This window comes from Barbus barbus (assembly GCF_936440315.1).
Source record: "Barbus barbus genome assembly, chromosome: 19".
NCBI classification, from domain to species: domain Eukaryota; kingdom Metazoa; phylum Chordata; class Actinopteri; order Cypriniformes; family Cyprinidae; genus Barbus; species Barbus barbus.
Genome location: NC_136747.1, coordinates 2,931,759 through 2,952,404, shown reverse-complemented (window position 1 = coordinate 2,952,404; position 20,646 = coordinate 2,931,759).

Genomic DNA, 20,646 nt, shown 5'->3' with positions numbered 1-20,646 from the left:
GAGGAGCTCGACAGGGTCTACAGTACAGACTCTCTGGAGCAGTTTTAGCAAGCTGACCCGAAACCAGAGCCTCTCAGTGCCTCTACCCGTTTGAGGTGAGAACACAGGAGGAAACCAGTTCCACACGAAGGCCATAGAACCTAGCGAACGTGTTAGGGGTCGCCCGGCCCGTAGCTCTACAAATAAGCTCTACAAAAGCGCCACGAGCCAACGCCCAGGAAGATGCAACACTTCTAGTAGAGTGGGCTCTCAACCTGAACGGGCAGGGCACACCCTGTGCCTGATAAGCCAGGGTGATAGCGTCCACTATCCAGTGGGCCATCCTCTGCTTGGAGACGGCATTCCCCTTCTGCCGGCCTTCGTGACAGACAAACAGCTGGTCTGAGGTCCTGAAGCTTTGCGTCCTGTCAGCGTAGCATCTCAATGCTCGGACGGGACAAAGCAAAGATAGGGCTGGGTCTGCTTCTTCCGAGGGCAGCGCTTGCAGGCTCACCACCTGGTCCCTGAAGGGAGTAGTGGGAACCTTGGGCACATAGCCGGGCCGGGGCCTCAGGATTACCTGGGAGTCAGCCGGCACAAACTCTAGGCACGAATAGTCGACCGAAAATGCGTGCAGGTCCCCTACCCTCTTGATGGAGGCTAATGCAAGGAGCAGAGGCTTCATTGAAAGAAACTTCATGTCAACTGTCTGCAAAGACTAGAATGAGCCCTGCTGTAGTGCTCTGAGCACTAGAGACAGGTCCCAAGAGGGTATAGAGGGAGGCCTTAGAGGATTTAACCTTATTGCCCCCCTAAGGAACCTGATGACCAAGTCATGCTTACCCACCGACTTCCCTTCCATGGGGTTGTGGTTGGCAGCAATCGCAGCCACATAGACTTTAAGGGTGGAGGGAGACAGCCTTCGCTCCAACCCCTGCTGCAAAAAGGACAGCACAACTCTGATCGGGCACTTCTGTGGGTCTTCTCGGTGAGAAGAACACCACTCGATGAACAGGTTCCACTTCAAGGCGTAAGCATGTCTCGTAGACCAACTACCTCTTGGGGTAGGTCACCTAGAACCTCCGTGTCCCGTCCAGGGACCAGACATGAAGTTTCCAGAGGTCTGGACGCGGGTGCCATAAGGTGTCCCATCTCTGAGTCAGTAGATCCTTCAGAGGAATCTGCCAAGGAGGGGCTGTCACGAGAAGCATCAGTTCTGGGAACTAAGTCCGAGTGGGCCAGTATGGTGCCACGAGCAGGACCTGCTCCTTGTCCTCCCTGATCTTGCACAGTGTCTGTGCGATAAGGCTCACTGGGGGGAATGCATACTTGCGAAGGCCCCGCGGCCAGCTGTGTGCCAGTGCGTCTGTGCCGAGTGTTCCCTCGGTCAGGGAGTAAAACAAGCCGGTATGTGAATGGCACGAAGCGACCTCAGATGCTTCTGACTCCAGAGGAGGAGGTGGCGGGCAAGTTGCGACAGGAGCGTAGACCACCTTGTCGTTTGATGTACGCAACGGTCGCAGTGTTGTCCGTGCGGACCAGTACGTGCTTGCCTCATAAGTGCCTCTTGAGACGGATCAAGGCCAGGCGTACTGCTAGCAACTCTAGGCAATTGATGTGCCAGTGCAGTTGGGGGCCCGTCCAAACCCCCGACACTGCAAGCCCGTCGAACGTGGCATCCCAGCCGGTGGTGGAGGCATCCGTGTAAACCACAGCATGCCTGGAGACCTGTTCCAGGGGCACTCCCACCCGAAGAAACGAGAGTTCTGACCACAGGGTGACGGTTCGGCGGCAGGCCGGTGTGACTTGGACCCGGTGAGTGCCACGTTGCCACGCCCACCTCGGGACTCGGCCATGGAGCCAGGGTTGAAGCGGTCTCATATGAAGCAGTCCCAGCGGCGTGACTGCCGCTGCAGCTGCCATATGCCCTAGGAGCCTCTGAAATTGTTTAAGTGGGACCGCTGTCCTGTTCTTGAACGTATTCAAGCAATTCAACACCCACTGAGCATGTTCATGCGTGAGGCGGGCTGTCTGATTGACCGAATCCAACTCCATACCGAGAAAAGAGTTCCTCTGTGTCGGAGAGAGTTTGCTCTTTTCCCAGTTGACCCGAAGGCCCAACTGGCTGAGGTGTGAGAGCACCAAGTCCCTGTGTTCGAACAACTGGTCCTGAGACTGAGCCAGTATGAGCCAGTCGTCGAGGTAGTTGAGAATGCGAGCGCTCTCATGGGAACAAGGGCTGCCTCCGCAACTTCCATGAAGACACGGAGCGATAAGGACAAGCCCGAAGGGCAGGATCTTGTACTGGTATGCGCGTCCTTCGAACGCAACCCGCAGGAATGACCTGTGGCGCGGAAGGATCAACACATAGGCATCCTTCAGGTCGATCGCTGCAAACAGATCTTGGGGACGAATGCACCCGAAGATGCGCTTCTGCGTGAGCATCTTGAATGGAGGCTTGTTTGAAAGGCCTGGTTCAAGATGCGCAGATCCAAGATCGGTCGTAACCCACCGCTTTTCTTGGGCACAATGAAGTAAGGGTTGTAAACCCTGTCTTCCTATCGACTGGAGGGACCGACTCCATCGCGTCCTTCGCCAGTAGGACAGCGATCTCTCCACACGAGACATGAGCATCAGCTGCCTTCACTGCTGTGAGGTGGATGCCCCTGAACTTGGGAGGGTACTGAACCACATAGCCGAGTCAGATGGTCCACCGGAGCCAGCAAGATTGGCTGGGTAGCGCTACCAGGCACCTAGACACCGTACAAGTGAACCAACATGACTACCAACGTACCCACGGTGGGGCAGCGCGGTGGAACGCAGGGACACGGCCCGTGACGGACCAAAGAGGGGTCTGAGTGTGCAGTGCACACTTACCTGGTTCCGTTGTTTGGCAGAGGGTGCATGAGTAGGGCCTTTAATGACGCTCTCGAACCGCCCACTGCTGCCAGCTGGCGAAAGAGGATGAGTGTGATCCGGTGTTGGTCCGTCCGTGACTCTCCATGCCCTCTTGGGACCCAGAGGCAGAGACAACTGCTTTTTGTCAAGATTTTTTAAAACTAAATATTCTCCACCCGGCCCTCCTCCGGGGGAGGTGCATCCACCACCTCCCGAAGCAGTCCTCTATCTCTCTGGGTTGACCTCTTGCACTTCCGCTCACCACCAGGTTTGACGGGGGCCAGGACAGGCGGGGCGGCCTGCCTACGCCCAGCTCAACAGCACCGCTGCTGGAGGCTGCTGCGGACATGGTGCGGGAGCGGGGATGGATGCAGGGGTCTGCCCTCGGCGACGAGCAGGCTGGGGCGCTGCAGCCGGCGGACGGGTTAAGGCAGCAGCTGCCCGCCGGGGCAGGACGTGTTGGATTGCCTCAGTCTGCTCCTGAGCAGCCGAGAACTGCTGGGCCATGTTCTTGACTGCGTCGCCAAAGAGTCCAGTCTGGGACACAGGGCCCTTGAGGAGCCGAACTTTGTCGGCATCCCCATGTCGACCAGACAGCCAGATGTGATGGTCCTGGACAACAAATGTGGACATTGCACTACCCAGAGACCGCGCAATGACCTTTGTCGCTCGTAGCGCGAGGTCAGAAGCGGTACAAAGCTCTCAGAAGTTCCGGACCATGACCACCCTCGTGCATGTCCCTCAGTGCTTTTAGCCTGAAGAACCTGCATTAACGCTGTAGCGTAACGTGGAGGCAGCTTCTCCACAGGCCACATAAGAATTGCCGGACAGACCAGACGAGAACCTACAGGCCCAGAAGAGGAGGCACGGTTTGACCTGCCAGGTGGAGACGGTATTAGGACACAACTGCATGGCAACCGACCGCTCCACCAGGGGGACCCCCGTATACACCCTAGCTGCACCACCATCGAGGGTGGTGAGGGAGGAGGAGCTAGCAGGACAGTTTCTGGCAGTAAAAGGTGCCGTCCACGACCTGGTAAGCTCCCCATGCACCTCCGGGAAGAGAGGCACTGGGGCAGGGCGTTGAGAACCAGCGCAAGCTACCCTGAGAAACCAGTCGTCCAACCTCGAGGGCTCGGGACACGGTGGATATTTCCACTCGAGCCCTACCCTCTCAGTGGCCCGGGAAAGCATAGCTGTGATTTCTGGATCCGACTCAGGCATTGCTACTTCCAGAGCAGCAGCGCAACCGAATCTTCTTCCATAGAACGCTCCGGCTCACCCTCCGATGCAGCGATCGACATCTGCTCGTCGGGAGCAGCGCCAAGTAAACTGCTGGTGTGCCCCTTGTACATTCCACTGGCAGCTCAACTGGTTTCGGAGCTCAAGAGGAGCGATGGTCTCTCGAGGGCTGGTGCCCTGGAGGGTTTGCCACCACTATAATCCTCAGACCACCCATACCACCGCCTGAAGTAGTCCTGATCTGTCTGCACCTGCTGCCTACTTATACTCACGCTGTGATCAGCGGCAGCTGGATGCAATAATCGCATGCCAATGTTCATTGGCTCGTTTAGTTACACTCGAAGTGGATTGGTCTCTCTAAGCGAGATCCCAATTCGTTGGTCACTAACTAACTACGGCGGGGTGGCGATGGCGCAGTGGATAAGACACATGCCTTTGGTGTGAGAGACCCGGGTTCGAATCCACTGTGAGACACCAATGTGTCCCTGAGCAAGACACTTAACCCCTAGTTGCTCCAGAGGCGTGCGACCTCTCACATATATATAGCAATTGTAAGTTGCTTTGGATAAAAGCGTCAGCTAAATGAATAAATGTAAATGTAAATGTAACTAGCTAATCTAGGTCTTCAGGAAACTTCCAGGCCAGTGTTGGCGCTATACTCTGTATGACAGTAAGCTGGTTATGAGCTGATCCTGAGCATGAACTAGTTGCTCAGGACCAAACAAGGACCAGCTTTTACCAGCTCAAACCAGCTGCCATACTTCAGAACATACCTAACCAGTATATGCTGTTTTTTTTGTTGTTTTTTTTTCAACAGGTCTCCAGGACTGAGTTTAACACACATGCAGTAGATCATGGCAGTAGACCAATCTTAAAATGACAAGGGCTTAGACGAGAAACTGCAGAGCACACTCTGGCAGAAAGGCCCCAGTGGCTATAGTGTTGTAGACCACTTCTGAACTTCGATGTTGTGGTCAGCGGTAGGTTTTCAGGGATTACAAGGAGAGAGAGATGACACTTCATCCAAGCTGAGATGCCTGAAAGGTAGGCAGAGATAGGAGATAGGAGCTGAGACAGTGGGAACATCAGGTTTAAATGACACATTAAGGTGTGTATCATCTGCATAGCAGTGGTAAGAGAAATCAAGTGCCTTTGTTATATTTCCAAGTGAGGTTTATAGAGTAAAGAAGAGGGCAAGCACTGAACCTTGAGGCACCCCCTAAATTAGCTAATGTAACAAATTATATAGCTGATGAAAAAAAAAATAATAATATATATATATATATGTAACACCCCTACCCACCCCCACAAAAGCAGGATAATAGTGATCTCACACACTCTGACTGTGTACACATCTATGTGTAGCCCTTCATCCACATTTGAACAGAGTGGACAGTGAAATTGCTGTAAATGCAGAGAGATAAGGAATAAAAAAAAAAAACACACCTGCTTTAAAACCCAGCAACACGTCTGTAGCTGTTGTGACACGTGTCCCGGGCACCTATCAGCGTCGCCCTGGAAACGGAGGAGATTCACCTGCTCCCAATCACCGCGGGCTGATCGGTCCCAGCTGACACGGCTTAGGGGAGGGTTACAAAAGCCGCAAGAAGACACAATTTGGTGAGCAACGACTCCAGAAAGGAAGCCGACTAATGTTGTGTGTTTTGTCCTCACAGACAGCAGCTAACCGATCAGCCCGCCACCCGAGCACAGGATATCGAGCACCCTGCACTCCGCCGGCCGGCCCACGGGATCACCAAGCACTGAAGAAGGACACAAGACACGTTGGCACTTTCACCTATTTTATTTTTGCTCAATAAACACACCCTCCGGGGACTTTATTGCAATTCACCCTGTCGTGTGATTCTTCAGCCCGCTACACTGTATAACTTTACAGCAGCAACACTGCTTTAACAAAAAAGCAAAACAGCAAGACTTCTTTGACATCAAAACAAAAAATTTCAAATTGCTCTCGCTGTACTTTGATGTCACACGCAGAACAGTCCAACACCTGTTGTGTTTTATTAGGAGACGCACAAAAGTTCTTCTGTGCTTCATATGTAATATTTTCACTAACACAATTTATTAAATTGTAGTAAATAAATATCACAGTTGCAACTTGTCAGTGTTAAAAAATGCTGGGAATTCACTTCATGTAGCCCTACAAGAGTGATTACTGAAGTCTAAAGTCACGTTTTAAAGAAGAAAAAAAAATCACCCACTGAAGCTGCTACATAGTAACGACTTTCTTCTTTGAAGACCTTGATAGAAATGTAGTGGAGTGAAAAGTAAAATATTTGTCTTTAATATGTAGTGAAGTTAAAGTCATACGTTTCCAAAAAAAATAATAATAATAGTCAAGTAAAGTACAGATACTCAAAAAGTGTACTTAAGTACAATACTCAATTAAATGTACTTAGTTACTTTCCTTGAACCAGGCAAGGAAATGACCATAAACACGGATAAAGCTTGATTGTGAACCGAAGCCACAAGAAAATATGATTGGAATGCACTATTTACAATTGCTGGAACGTATATAATAAGAAGAATAATAATTATAAAAAAATGGAATCAACGGCAAATTACCAAAATGAAATTACCACTAATATAGGGAAAAGGAACTTGAGTAGCCCCCAAATATAATAAAAATAAATAAATAAAACTAAATTCCCATAAAGCACCCCAAATCCCCTAACCTAACTAACAAGTTCAAGTTAGTATACACTACTAACCTACTGACAGATTTAACTATAAGTATACTATATAAGTATTTACCCTATACAAACTAAAGAATAAAGGATAAAAAATACAAACTATACGAATGCTTCACATAAATATTTACCCTATACAAACTAAAAAAATAGAAGATAAAAAAAACAAACTATACGAATGCTTCACAAATACTGTACATGTGCAAAGAGAGACATTTGAGTCAGCAGCTGGTTGGGGAACAGTGCAGGATGATTTGTAGTGCATGAGCATGTAAACATACATATATTGCTGAGTCTTTTGTGGGATTGTGTTCACGCAGCAGTGTGTGTAAAGTGTCCATAGTGCACATAGTGTAAAGTGTCCATAGTGCACATAGTGTAAAGTGTCCATAGTGCACATAGTGTAAAGTGTCCATAGTGCACATAGAGGAGAGTGTGGTTTGTACAGGCCCACTCACCTGTGTGTAGCACACTTCGAATTGCTCACAAAAAAATAAAAATAAAGAAAATTTTCTTTTGGTGTGGTAAGGTTGGGGGGTGTGGTCCATGTTACAGGAGGTAGGGGTTTGCATGGGGTTTCAGAGGGGGGCGGGGTGGTTTGAGTTCAGGGCTCTCACAGCCTGGGGGAAAAAGCTGTTAAGCAGTCTGGCGGAGCGGGCTCTGATGCTCCGATACCGTCTTCCTGTTGGTAGGAGCTGGAAGAGACTGTGGGAGGGATGGGTGGATTCCTTCACGATGCTGTTGGTTTTGCTGGAGCATCGTGTAAGGAAGATGTCCAGGATGGAGGGGAGAGGGGCACCGATGATCTTAGCAGCTGTGTTCACTGTCCGCTGGAGGGTCCTGCGGTCAGCAGCACTGCAGTTGCCGTACCAGACAGTGATGCAGCTGGTCAGCACACTTTCAATGGTGCCTCTGTAGAATGTGGTGAGGATGGGTGGAGGGAGACTTGCTCTTTTCAGCCGACGGAGAAAGTGTAGGCGCTGTTGTCTCTAACAAATGAAAAATGTAGAAAAGAAACCGAGATCTTCAGCGTATCGACGCTCTAAATTTCCTATTCTCTCCAATAATAACCAAAGTACAAGGATGGTGCACAACACTTCCCTAATGCATCTAAACACTCATTGCTACATGCAAAGTGTATATTGCACGATATGCTAACCTGTTCTCTTTTCCCTAATCAAGGAGAAAACGAAACGTAACTCAAAAACACAGCCAACTAAGTGTTAAACACATCGCATCAAAGAATAGGATACAAAAGACTTCATTTCAGCATTCGACACGTCCAATCAGGAACCTGAGAGCAAGCAGCAGAGCAATAACAAAAAAGGGAGGGACAAGAAAGAAAACAAGCACACACACGCATAGCACATAACACTTTGTACAGTAAAGGTTGCAGCTCAAACCATTCTGAATGGCAGGAAAAGAAAGTTCAGCAGTCTTCAACGATTAAATAAAAATATAAACACAAATGTCATGTTTATCTAACTTTCATATTAATGCATTGTACTCTTTTATCTGCATTATTATTTGGGTATCATTATCATGTCAAGTCACCTTTATTTATATAGTGCTTTTAACAATAACGATTGTGTCAAAGCACTTAACGGTATCAAACTGAAGGACAGAGTTTCAGTAATGTTCAATTTTCAGTTAAAGGCATTTCGTTATTGAATTCAGAGATGTCATTGTTTAGCTCAGTTTAGTTTAAATAGTATCTATGAAATCAAATTGACGATAGTCACTAGAAATTAAGTGTCCCCAACTGAGCAAGCCAGAGGCGACAGCGGCAAGGAACCAAAAACTCCCTCTGTGACAGAAAGGAGAAAAAACCTTGGGAAAAACCAGGATCAGTCAGGGGGCCAGTTCTCCTCTGGCCAGACGAAACTCGCAGTTCAATTCCCCAGCCATGTCAGATTGTGCAAACGGCTTATCTTATTCCCGAGGTCTTGTCAATTTAATTTAATGTATTTGTTATATATGTGTTTTATTCATTATTTGAAGTTTTTCATTTATATGATTAATTAATTTGCTATAATTGTAATATATAGTTTAATGCATTTATTGTTTCTTGGTCTATTTTTATAATATATATTTGTTTATTATAATTCAAGTTTATAGTTTAATTCATTTAATATATTTCTGTTGTATATACACACATATTATATATATATATATATATATATATATATATATATATATATATATATATATAAAAAATGTCATGAATCCGGTTCGTGGTCTTCCGTCCACTCGCTATCAGAGGTCGCTCTTCCATCATATTGACTCTCACACTACACGGACTGTTACATATTACCCTGGACTACATTTCCGATCATCCATTGCACTGATCACAGCTGTCACCAATCACAAATTACACTGATTACACAGCTGATCCCATCAGACACGCTTTATAAGCCTTGGACTTCCTCTCTGTCATCGCTGAGTATTGTATAGCGTATATCACTCTCCTAGCGATAGCTACTCTACGGAGCCCACTTAGGCTATGTCCACACGAAGCCAGATTTCTCCCTATCCGATCTTTTTTTTTGCCTCAAATTCCGTAAACACGGAGTCGTCTCAGGAAATATCTGTGTCCACACGGAATCACTGAAAATGACTGAAAACGATGTAGTACACATGCCAGACCAATATGTGGCGCTGTAATTCTGCCACAGAGATACACAAAAAAACAGAGAAGAAGACTTGGACCATGTGCGTAAACCTTGCGCGCTGAATATAAACTAACACACAAAGCAGAAGATTTTGCTTTAATAAAACTAATGAGCTCAGTAGGTTCTGCAGCACGAACACAGGCACGTAGTCTGACATTGTTGTTGTTGTTGTCGCTGTTATGTGACACAGCGGTGTCTGATTAGGGGCGAGATGTGGGCTGATGACGTCATCGTTTCAGAAAATATACGGATTCGCCATCCACACGAAAACGGCGTTTTCAAATTTATCCACCCTGGGACCCGGTTTCAAAAATGATCGGTTTCACTCTTCGAAAACGCCAGTTTCGTGTGGACGAAACGCCTATACAGTAAAAAATGTATGCGTATACAGAGAAACGCGTCTTCGTGTGGACGGGGCCTAAGTTGCCTTGCCTTGTGTCTTTTCTAGTGTTTTGATTCTTGCCCGTGTTTTCTGGATTAACCCTTTGCCTTGCCATTCATACTCTGTTTGCACCTCTCTTGAACTACTGCTCGTGTACCTGGATTATCTCTCTGCCTTGCCCTGTTGTTTATTGTTTGCTAATCGTAGACCCACGCTTGCCCTAGGATTACTCTTTGTCTTGCCTGTGTTGTACCTGTTTGCCATTGCATGAACCTTGCTTGTTTTGTGACCACGTCCCTGAATGAAAGCCTTGCAAATGTTTTTTATTATTATTGTTTTAAAATGTATTTATTTATTTTTCATATTAGTTATTGTTTTAATACATTTTTTAAATGTATTCTATTTTCTATTTTTTATATTGTTGCAATTTCTAACAATAATAGTATTATGTAGTTAGGTATTTTATTATATATATAGTTTTTTGTTATTTTGTTTTTATTTTTATTGTATTTTTAGTCAAGGTCTTCACTGGGGAAATGCACATACTCATAATAAGTATTAACACTTCACAAAATGATTTTCCAAAATGTCTACCAAATGCAAAAATGTAAATGTGGTTTGCCAATGGAAATAGGACTAATTGTGTATAAGGGACCATGCAAGAAGTCCACACATTGCATTTAAATTAACATGCATTTTGGTCATGATAGTCATAGGTCATGATGACAGACATAACACGACACTGTCATTTTACACCACTAGAGGGCGTTTAACTTTAACGCATAAATATAGGTCATAAGAAGGTGTTTGCACAAACAACCTATAGGGTCATTTTTTGGAGGAGGACTGTTTCTCATACAATACCTCAGCACTTAACTGTACAAAGTAAAGTGGTGTCACTTATTTGAAAAAGCAACTTAGATATTTTCTTGTAAATTAAACTGTAATTTGTACTAGTTACTTGAAACTGATTACATAACTCACATTATTTGTAATGTTACCCCCAACACTGGTCAAAGGCAGCAGACAGTTCCAGTTGAATAGTGACAGATGATTTTGAGTTTGCTCTTACCAACCAAAGAGTTTCCATAAAGAACAGTATGGTGGTCTCTGTAGAATATCTGCTTTTAAAGCCAGACTTGATGCTGTCAAGTAGGCTGTTTTGTGAGGGGAATATTAATATTAATTTATGATAAATGTTTTGTAGTCTGAGGGGAATCAAACTTGCTGTGCTCTGAGGTACACGTGTTGTCTGTGGTGTAGTTGCAGCATTGATCTAACCTAACATTCCTAGTGTATGTCACAAGAGCAGCTATTAAATTACAGTGAGTCATGGAGAGAGAGTCTTGCGTTATGAGAACTCGGACACAGACACTAGAGATCAGTTGTCTTTCTCTCTAAGGTGCTTCAGCAAGGTGTGTGGAGAAGAGACTCATAGTTAATCTTGTCAATCACACAACTCCTCTCCCACCAGGAGCTAAAGCAGGGGAGCCGGATGTGACAGATGGTTTTCAGCAAGCACTCAGTGAGAGAAGGAGAGAGAGAGAGACTTGCCAGTAACGGAATAGAGTGGGGAGCTGAGTAAGGCATGTGGGTATTAGGGGAACCCAAGATCAACAAAATGGCCTTATCCCTGAGAAGTCACTTCCCCTCTGTGCCTCTCTGACAGGAAGTGTGAACTGTTCAGTGGAGTTGGGTGCATACAGAGACAGAGAATAGAGCAAGTGAGCAGCACGATGACGCAGTAAGCAAGCAGGTTATGTGTCATACCTGAGTACGTTTACGGATACTGTGCTGAGACTCAAGTGACACTGTGTAAAATTAATCAGAAGTGTTGTTATTTGGCTCAAATCAGTTTGATGTTGATTCAGTTCAGTTTAGTAACTGTGTTAATGTTCAACTGTGTCAATCAATTATGAAATAAATTCAAATCAGCTCTGCAGAAGATATTAGCATCATTATCCAGCTCATTTCAGTTCTTGAAGTTAGAGTATTTTAAACCCTAACGAAGTAAGCCAAAGGTGACAAACCCCAATCAAGTGAGAGAAATGAAGACAAGAAACCTTGGAGAAATCAGTGTCAGTCAGTGTCTGACCTAAATGGCCAATAGCACATTGTTAAAGTCTTGTTGGGGTCCTAGCTTGTCTTGGCTTGACATGTTCATAGCTGGCCATAGGGATCTGTGCCAAGGACTTGTCTTAAGGGCCTTTCTCACTGGTTTAGTTCTAGAACTAAAAGTACAGTACTAAAGTACTGAGACGATTTTGCGCGAACTATTTCCCAGTACCATTTAAAGGGTTGCATTCGCATTGACAGTGGGTACTAGGAATTGACGTAAGCCGGTCGATAGCAGCTTCATTTGTTTGCGGCGTTCAGCAATGTAAACAAAGAAGAACAACGTTAACAACAGGAGCATGAAGGATGCTGTGATCTGAGCTGTGTTTTTGTTGTGTCTCGCACGCTTCACAATAATGGACATGGAATTTTGACGTATAGTCTGTGGCAGATCATAGAACTGTTTACGGGAAAGTTCTGAAATTTGGCCATAGTGAGATTGGTGTATCTAATGAAAACCCTCTAGCACCACCAGCAGCTCAACTGTTCACTCATATTTATGCAAATAACGTTTGAACTGTAAAGTTTAGAAGCAAAATTATAATTTGTGACCCTGGACCATAAAACCAGTAATTTTTTTTTTTAAGATTTATACATAATTGTAAAGCTGTTAAAGTCACATGAAAAGAGGCAACACTGTTCATACGCTATTAACACAATTTTTATTATTAATGGTTAATAGCTTCATATAAATTGTTGGTAACACTTTATTTTAGGGTCTCTTAACTAGTTGCGTATTAGCTTGCACATTTATTAGTAGTAATTAAGCACATATTAATGCTTTATTCTAAATGACCTTATTCTACAGCCCTAATCCTACCCAATACCTAAACTTAACAACTATCTTACTAACTATTAATAAGCAACAAATAAGGAATTTATTGAGGGAAAAGTCTTAGTTAATAGTGAATAAGTGTTCCCTATTCTAAAGTGTTACCAAATTGTTCATCACTTTTGACCAATAAGTGGTGTTGTTACCGAAATTGATGTATCATGTTCAGTGTTGACAATGACACACACAAAGTTTGATGAAAATATATATAAAGCTTTGCAGAGATACAGCCTCAGATGCAGTTTGCACTATTCCAGCAAATGTGCTGATGCTGTTTCGTATATCAACACGAAATCCATAACTTTTTGCCTGCATTTTCTGAAGATGTAGTCAAATTTGGAGAAAATTAGACGTCTAAGTGTAAAGTTAAAAATTGTTTTTTCTAATAATTAAAAATTATGAATCGTGATCCATATAAATGTACATTTTGGTCTCCATTTGACTTGACATGAGCTGAGGAATCAGAGGACAAATGTGACCCTGGAGCACAAAACCAGTCTTAAGTAGCATGGGTATATATGTAGCAATAGCCAACAATACATTGTATGAAATTATGTCACAACTTAGAATAAGGCTCTGTGTTTAAAGGCACTTCAGGGGACCTTTAAAGGGATCAGTGGGTATTAAGACTTGTATGGCTTAATATAACATAAATTATGTCTCTTACTGAAATATGTAGTAGAAAACCCATTAAAGAGTTATGTTATTTTAAAAAATCACATCGTTTTATACATATTTTGGACTATGGGGGCGCCATTATTCTGATGACGTAAAATGGTTGCACTCGGTGAGCTACTAGCATTACCTGTTGCTATTTTTACACAACTCGGAATAGACAACTTGGAAAATAAACTACTGATATGATGACAACAGTTATTGAAAGAGCTTACAGGTGGCAATGAATATAAGTATAGGTTTAAACCAAATGCTGTTACATGGATTTTTCACCACAAGGAGACTAAACGCCCCGGATATCGAGGGAAATCAGCGCTGAGAAACTCCTCTAGAGCCCGCGCGTCATGATTAGCGTCGACATGTTTACATCCTAACAGATGGCATCTAGCGTTTCTTGTCTCAGCCGTTTGTAAGATCTTTCAGTAGCTGTGGTCTACTAAAAGACTCAAAGTCATCAGGACTAAAGTGGAGAGAAAAAAGAAGCGGGTCTTTAGCAAGTTTTATTCGTCCTCAGGCATCTTCCCATTGTTTTCTCCTCTTCTTATCGCTAGGAAAGCAGTGAATTCTTACATCACTTCTCTTGATGCCCTTCAACTGAAAATTACAACCAAAAGCCACACAATGTGGTATTGTATCAGTATTTTATTTTCTGAGTTGTGTATTCTGAGTTGTGTTGTGGTAAAAAGCACCAGTAGCTCACTGAGTGCAACCATTTGACGTCATTGACGCAGAATGTACTGTGCACATAAAATAATTGCGCCCCCCCATAGTCCAAAAACGATGTTGATTTTTCTTTAAATAACATACATTTTCATGGGTTTTCTACTACGTATTTAAATAAGAGACATTATTTACGTTATAGTAAGCTATACATGTCTTAATACCCGGGGATCCCTTTAAGTAATTAAATCAATAAAAAGACAGCAACTGTATAGCAGCAAGTATGACCCATGCCTTAATTTATTCACTTAATTGTAAAGTTATAAATATATAATTAATCACAAACATTAGACTATGTTTTTAAACCATTTTCCCTCATGCTTAATATTTATAGTCATTAACCAATTTTTCACCGAGTCAAATACAGTGCATCTTCCCCTCTGTGATTTACTCTCTTTCAGTCATTCTCCTCTCAGCTGAAGACTCACTCAGTTCTATTACTACTGTCTCTTTCTCTCTTTCTCTGCATATGAGATTAGACTAGCTCTTCTTTGCAGCACCATTTTTACTCCATTTTCAGCTCTTCTTTTATAGAGCGCCAGAGCTCTTTTAGGGCCACCAGCGCACACTTGATGGAAACAGCCTCCCGGCAGATGGGGTCTGAGAGGAACTGAATTACCAGCTCAGGGTCCGTCGCCCACCCCCACTCTGCCTCACCTCATTTCAGGAAAGCCTTGTATCCAAAGCTGAGACTGATCTATATTTGCCAGTGTCTTTTGATGAGGTGAAAAAGGCAGATCAGTGTGCCATTGCAATCTGAATGAACACTAACAGGTGAGGAGGAGCATGGTGGGGGGGCCTTTTTTTTATTTTTGAAGAGGCTGAGAGCAATAAAATTATGGATCAATATAAATATGCATAAAAGAGTATGACAACAACAGAATTAACTGAATATGACCAATGTACAGGAGGTGTCAGTCATGTGGTCTGTTATGAAGAGTGAATATTTCTGATTAAAAAAAAAATCCAACATATTTTGTGGTACAAATACCTAAATCCATTGTACACTAAACAATTCAAATATCCCCATGCCAAGTGAAGTGTCCATCATTATTGGTCAATTTGAATGAATCATAATACAAAACAAAAATCAAAACATGCATGATAAAAGAGAGCCTACAGAGATAAGCACTTGTTTGTTAGCTCATCCAAATCTCTTTTTTTTTGTCTTTCTTTTTGAGAGATACAATACAAATATAAGTTGTTTGCTAATTCCTTTTGTTCAGTGTTTACTGTGTGCACCTCACTTTCTTGTTACCTAGCAACACCCTTCCGTGATGCACTGTGCAAAGGACAAGAAAAAAAAAAAGGTTTCCATATACTTTCTAAGGGGATTTTTTTAAGTGTGAATTTTTGGTGCTTACCATTGACCACAGTTCCTTGAGCAAGAGAAGAACATTTTTTGCCTGGCTTTTATCAATTCGAGTTGAAGAAAAAGCCCAAAAATGAGAAAATTATGTTGTCGTAGTTGCAAAAACACAAAACCTACATTCATTTAAAATGTAGCTAATGCTGACATTATTTTGTGATAATGGTTAGCTGGCTGCATAATATCCTGCTAATGCATGGTTACTTGCCAAACAAATAAATTAACGAAGACATGAAATTCTGATTTAGGTGTTGTTATTTTTTATATTTTTTATGCAAGAAGAGAGAATGAGTTGAACAGGACACATGAAGCAAATTTTTATTTATTGTCTGGTACTGCAGGCAATTAAACAGTTTTGTGTCATAGAAAAAACACTTGAAGAGTTAATTTGCAAAAATAGATAAGTCTGTTTTTAACCATTTTTAAAAATCATGTTTTTTCATTATGCATTCCAATTAATCTCAGTCAAACTGCAGTCAGGATATTTTGATTAGGTTAAAAAATTTAAAAATACAGCTAATTAACACAGATGCCAACAGTTGCCACCTAAATCTCTATTATGCTAAAAGGAAGCCATATGTGAACATGGTCCAGAAGCGCTGTCCTGTACTGTCGGCCAAGGCTCATTTAAGTTTCAAAGTGGAAAAGTGGAAAGGTGTTCTATGGTCAGACGAGTCCAAATTTGGCATTCTTGTTGGAAATGACGGACGCCGTGTCCTCCGGGCTAAAGAGGAGGGAGACCTTCCAGCATGTCATCAGCGTTCAGTTCAAAAGCCATCATCTCTGATGGTATGGGGGTGCATACTGTAAATGCATACAGTATGGGCAGCTTGCATTTTTTAGAAAGCACTACGAATGCTGAAAGGTATATAAAGGTTTTAGAGCAACATATGCTCCCCTCCAGATGACGTGTATTTCAGCAGGACAATGCAAAACCACATACTTCTGCTATTACAAAAGCATGGCCTCATAGTAGAAGAGTCCAGGTGCTGAATTGGACTGTCTGTTGTCCAGATCTTTCACCTATAGAGAACATTAGGTACATCATTAAATGAAAAATACGTCAAAGACGACCACAAACTCTTCAGCAGCTGGAAACCTATATCGGACAAAAATGAAAAAAGAAAACTCCAGAAATTCATAACCTCGATGCCCAGACATCTTCAAACTGAAAAGTAGAGGAGATGCTACACCATGGTAAACATGCCTCTGTCCCAACTATTTTGAGACCTGTAGCAGGCATCAAATTTGAAATGAGCTCGTTTTGTGCATAAAATTGTAAAATTTCTCAGTTAAAACATTTCTTATGTTATCTATGTTCTATTGAGAATAAAATATTGGCTCACGTGATTTGAAATTATTTTATTTTTCATTTTATTCAAATTTAAAAAAACGTCCCAACATTTCCGGAATTCGGGTTGTAATAAAAAACATGATTTTTGAAAATTGAAAAAAACGGAGTTATCTGTTTTTGCAAATAAACTCTTCACTTGATAATGCAGTGATCAACTAAACAAATCAAGTATTCCAGAGAACTGTCTAGTAAATTAACATATTAATATACATTTTTCCACAGAATTCATAAAAAGTTTAAGTATGAATGAAATCAAACAACAGCTCTGAAATGAGAATCAAGACCATGGACCGAGATGTGTGAATCTCTGAATTTTAATGAGGATAAGCTGCTGTACATTGAAAAGACTGGCCAGAGTGTTTCATCTTCTGTACTGAAGTGTGTAATAGCTATTCTGTGCTCTTAGATCAGAGGTGATTAGGTGTTAAGCAATAAGATGAAATTCATTAATACTTGAACAGTACTGTTGTAAATCAATACTCTACATCAATAAAATCAATTAATGCAACGGAAAGTTTCAAAAACGAGTGAGCTGCCTGCAGAGGCAGAATTTTATGGCACTGTGGGCAAGCTCATGCATTTGAATTATGTTGCCTCCTAAGACACCTCATTTCAGCTACATCCTAAAGTGCATTGCAACAAGCTCAGTTAATGGAAAAGGCAAGAGAAATATTGTATTTCATTCAGTACTCAATGTGTTGATAAAAATAAAAAAATAAGTGTAAACAAAATTGATTATTGTATGCAATATTGTGTGTTCTACATGTGTATTTTAAGCACATTAAGGGAAGGAGGAAATATGTTCATATTCTGCTGTTTTATGATGCCGTGAACTTTAACACTAGTGCTGTATCACTTGGATAAGGCAAATCTATATAAAAATAAAATACGGTGAAAATATTGGCTTATTCAAGTGAATTCCACAAAAGTTTATTTTTTATTTTTTATTCTTAATTAATAATTTATTTCCTAATTAATTTCTTAAATATGTGCTTTGTTGCTTTCCCTCTTCATGTCACTGCCATGAATGATAATAGTAGCAAAATAAAGGTGCTTAAAAGGTTCTTTCACAGCGATGCCATAGAAGAACCATGTTTGGTTCTACAAAGAGCCATTCAGTCAAAAGTTTTGAAGAACCATCTCTTTCTTACCTTTTTATAAACTGAAGATCCTTCTTTTGCTATAAATAACCTTTTGTGAATGGTTCTTCACATATTAAAGGTTCTTTATGGAACCATTTAGACAAAAAAGGTTCTTCTGGGTAATTCTAGATTGAGGGTACATTTTGCGTCTCCCAGGTAAACCTTCTGTTATTTTTCAAAAACAAAACTTCACTGAATCAGTTTTGAGTAATAACACAAATTATATTAAGCTATCACCAAAACAATGCTTTTATGTATATTAAGGCACATTTTGTCTTGACAATAATACCTGAAAGACTGCCACTACACCTATTATTTGCCTCCTGATTCATAGATTCAGCTTGAATTATCATGAAATAATTAAGTCTAATTTTCATATATTTGTTTACTTTATCAAGTTACATAAACAATTGCATAAAATATCAAATTTCTGTAATATTTGTAATTTAATTAATAAAAATAATTTCATTTTGTGTCTGTCCCTACATTCTGGTTAACTCTGTTACCTCAGTTATAAAAAGGCATAACAATATTTAAAGCATGCATAGAAAAAAACATGTTACTTGCACCAAGTGATGTCACTTCCTTTGGTAGAAATCTTTGGAAGGCATTGATGTCTTTATTCTTTAATTTATTCTTTATCTATTTAATTCTTTATTTCTTTATTTATTTGTATTTAATTTAATTTATTCTTCTTAATTTGTACAAAATGTTTAGGATACACCAATAGTAGATTAATTATTTGTCAATTCTGTTATTGTGATTTTGCAGTGAATCTCTCATTCACTTTTTAAAAACAATAATATGATGGAAATCCATAAAATTCTGTTTTAGATATGCCATGTGGTATCTGGTTTGAGGGTTAGCATCTTGAGCTAAAGCACAAAATGGTGGAAAACATCAAGTCTGTTATTGTCAACACTGTAAGTGGTTTAAAAAGTTTAATGATTGTGACAGTAAGCCCTTTCACACATACAGACTTTTCCGGAAAATTACCGGTAAATTGCCGTAAAGAGATCATGTGTGAACAGGACCTTTTCAAAAATACCGGTAAATTCGTTCTGGCAATTTACCGGTATGAGAAGTTGTAACATTACCAGTAAATTGCCAGAATTCTGCTGTGTGTGAACGCAGAAGAAAAATTACCGGTATGAGCACGTACGAGTTCAGAACGCGCTGACGTAAGACTCTACTCCGGGCCAATCATAACACACTGACACCGATGACGCATTCACTCCACACTTTCCCATGTATCCGCCCATGTCCGTCGCACAGACCGCTGCATTTGTGTAAACATAACTGTTTTTTTTTTTTTCAACTGTTCACATTTACTTAAGAAAAAACCTGGATACTCGCCAGGACGGCCATTTTTGCGTAATTTTGTGTGTGTTTGGCCACCACTTAAGTTCAACAACAAACTAACTTACGTGAAATAACTCCATATGATACTCGCTATAGGCGGCTTTGGATGTAACTGTGAGCGCTCAGCCTTGAAACAGCCTCTGCAGAGCGCGAGTACCTATTGGCTTTAAAAGACGTGCAAATTATACATTTTTGTGACTATGCAACAATGACCCGATTAAGCAAGTTACAATTTTGTCAACTGTCCCGAAATGCGAGCGAAAGTCTTGGATTGGTGTGCAGCAGCTCGATGCAGACGAGATGCACTGATGTGAAGCCGCTTTGATAGAGTGAAAGAGAGAAGACGTGGTCCAGCTGAATCACTCACACTGTTTTCAAATGACTGATTTAATCTGCTAGTTTGTATGGATTTATTTACTCATATAACCTACTTGCTATCTTGAATAAATGTTTGCAGGAATTCCCCTCATTATAAACTTGAAAGCTGCGGGAATGAGTAAAACTATGAAATATACACACAATCCCCCACGAAATTCTGGACAGGATTAATTATAACTCTATTACAGAGATTTGTGAAATAAAATTTCATTATTTTTTGGTATTTTTTTTCCCCCCAGGCCTGGAAATTGCTGTTTTCAAAATGTAATAAAAGCAAGTGATGCACGCTGTTAATCACTTAAACTGGCCACCAATGTGATCGGCTGAATGCTCCGTTACCTCTCCTCCTCTAATCACATGCTGGATCCATCACCCCGCTTTGTTCCGGGACCTCGAAATTTACAAATTAAGCACTGGTTTGTAGTCATCTATTACGATGTCTCTGGGACAAAAGCAGCTGCATGAATGCAAAATTTGAAACAAAAATGAAAGCATCAACAAAAAGACTGATCGCATATACCCCTCCATGTTTACAAATACAAGCGCAGTCATTGGAGGTTAATGATGTCACGGAATTTACCAGTATTTTGGAATGGATGTGTGAATGGTGCTTTTCCGGAAAAAAGACGGAATGTTGTTGCCTGTGTGAACGGCGCATTTTTTAATTTACCGGTAAAGTAGTTCCGGTAATTTTATGGCAATTTACTGTTATTACTGTGTGAAAGGGGCTAATGAGTAACAGAGCCAAATGTTCCCAATCACATTTAAGTATTTTGCATTATTATTATGTTTATTTTGGATTCTGGGTCATTTTA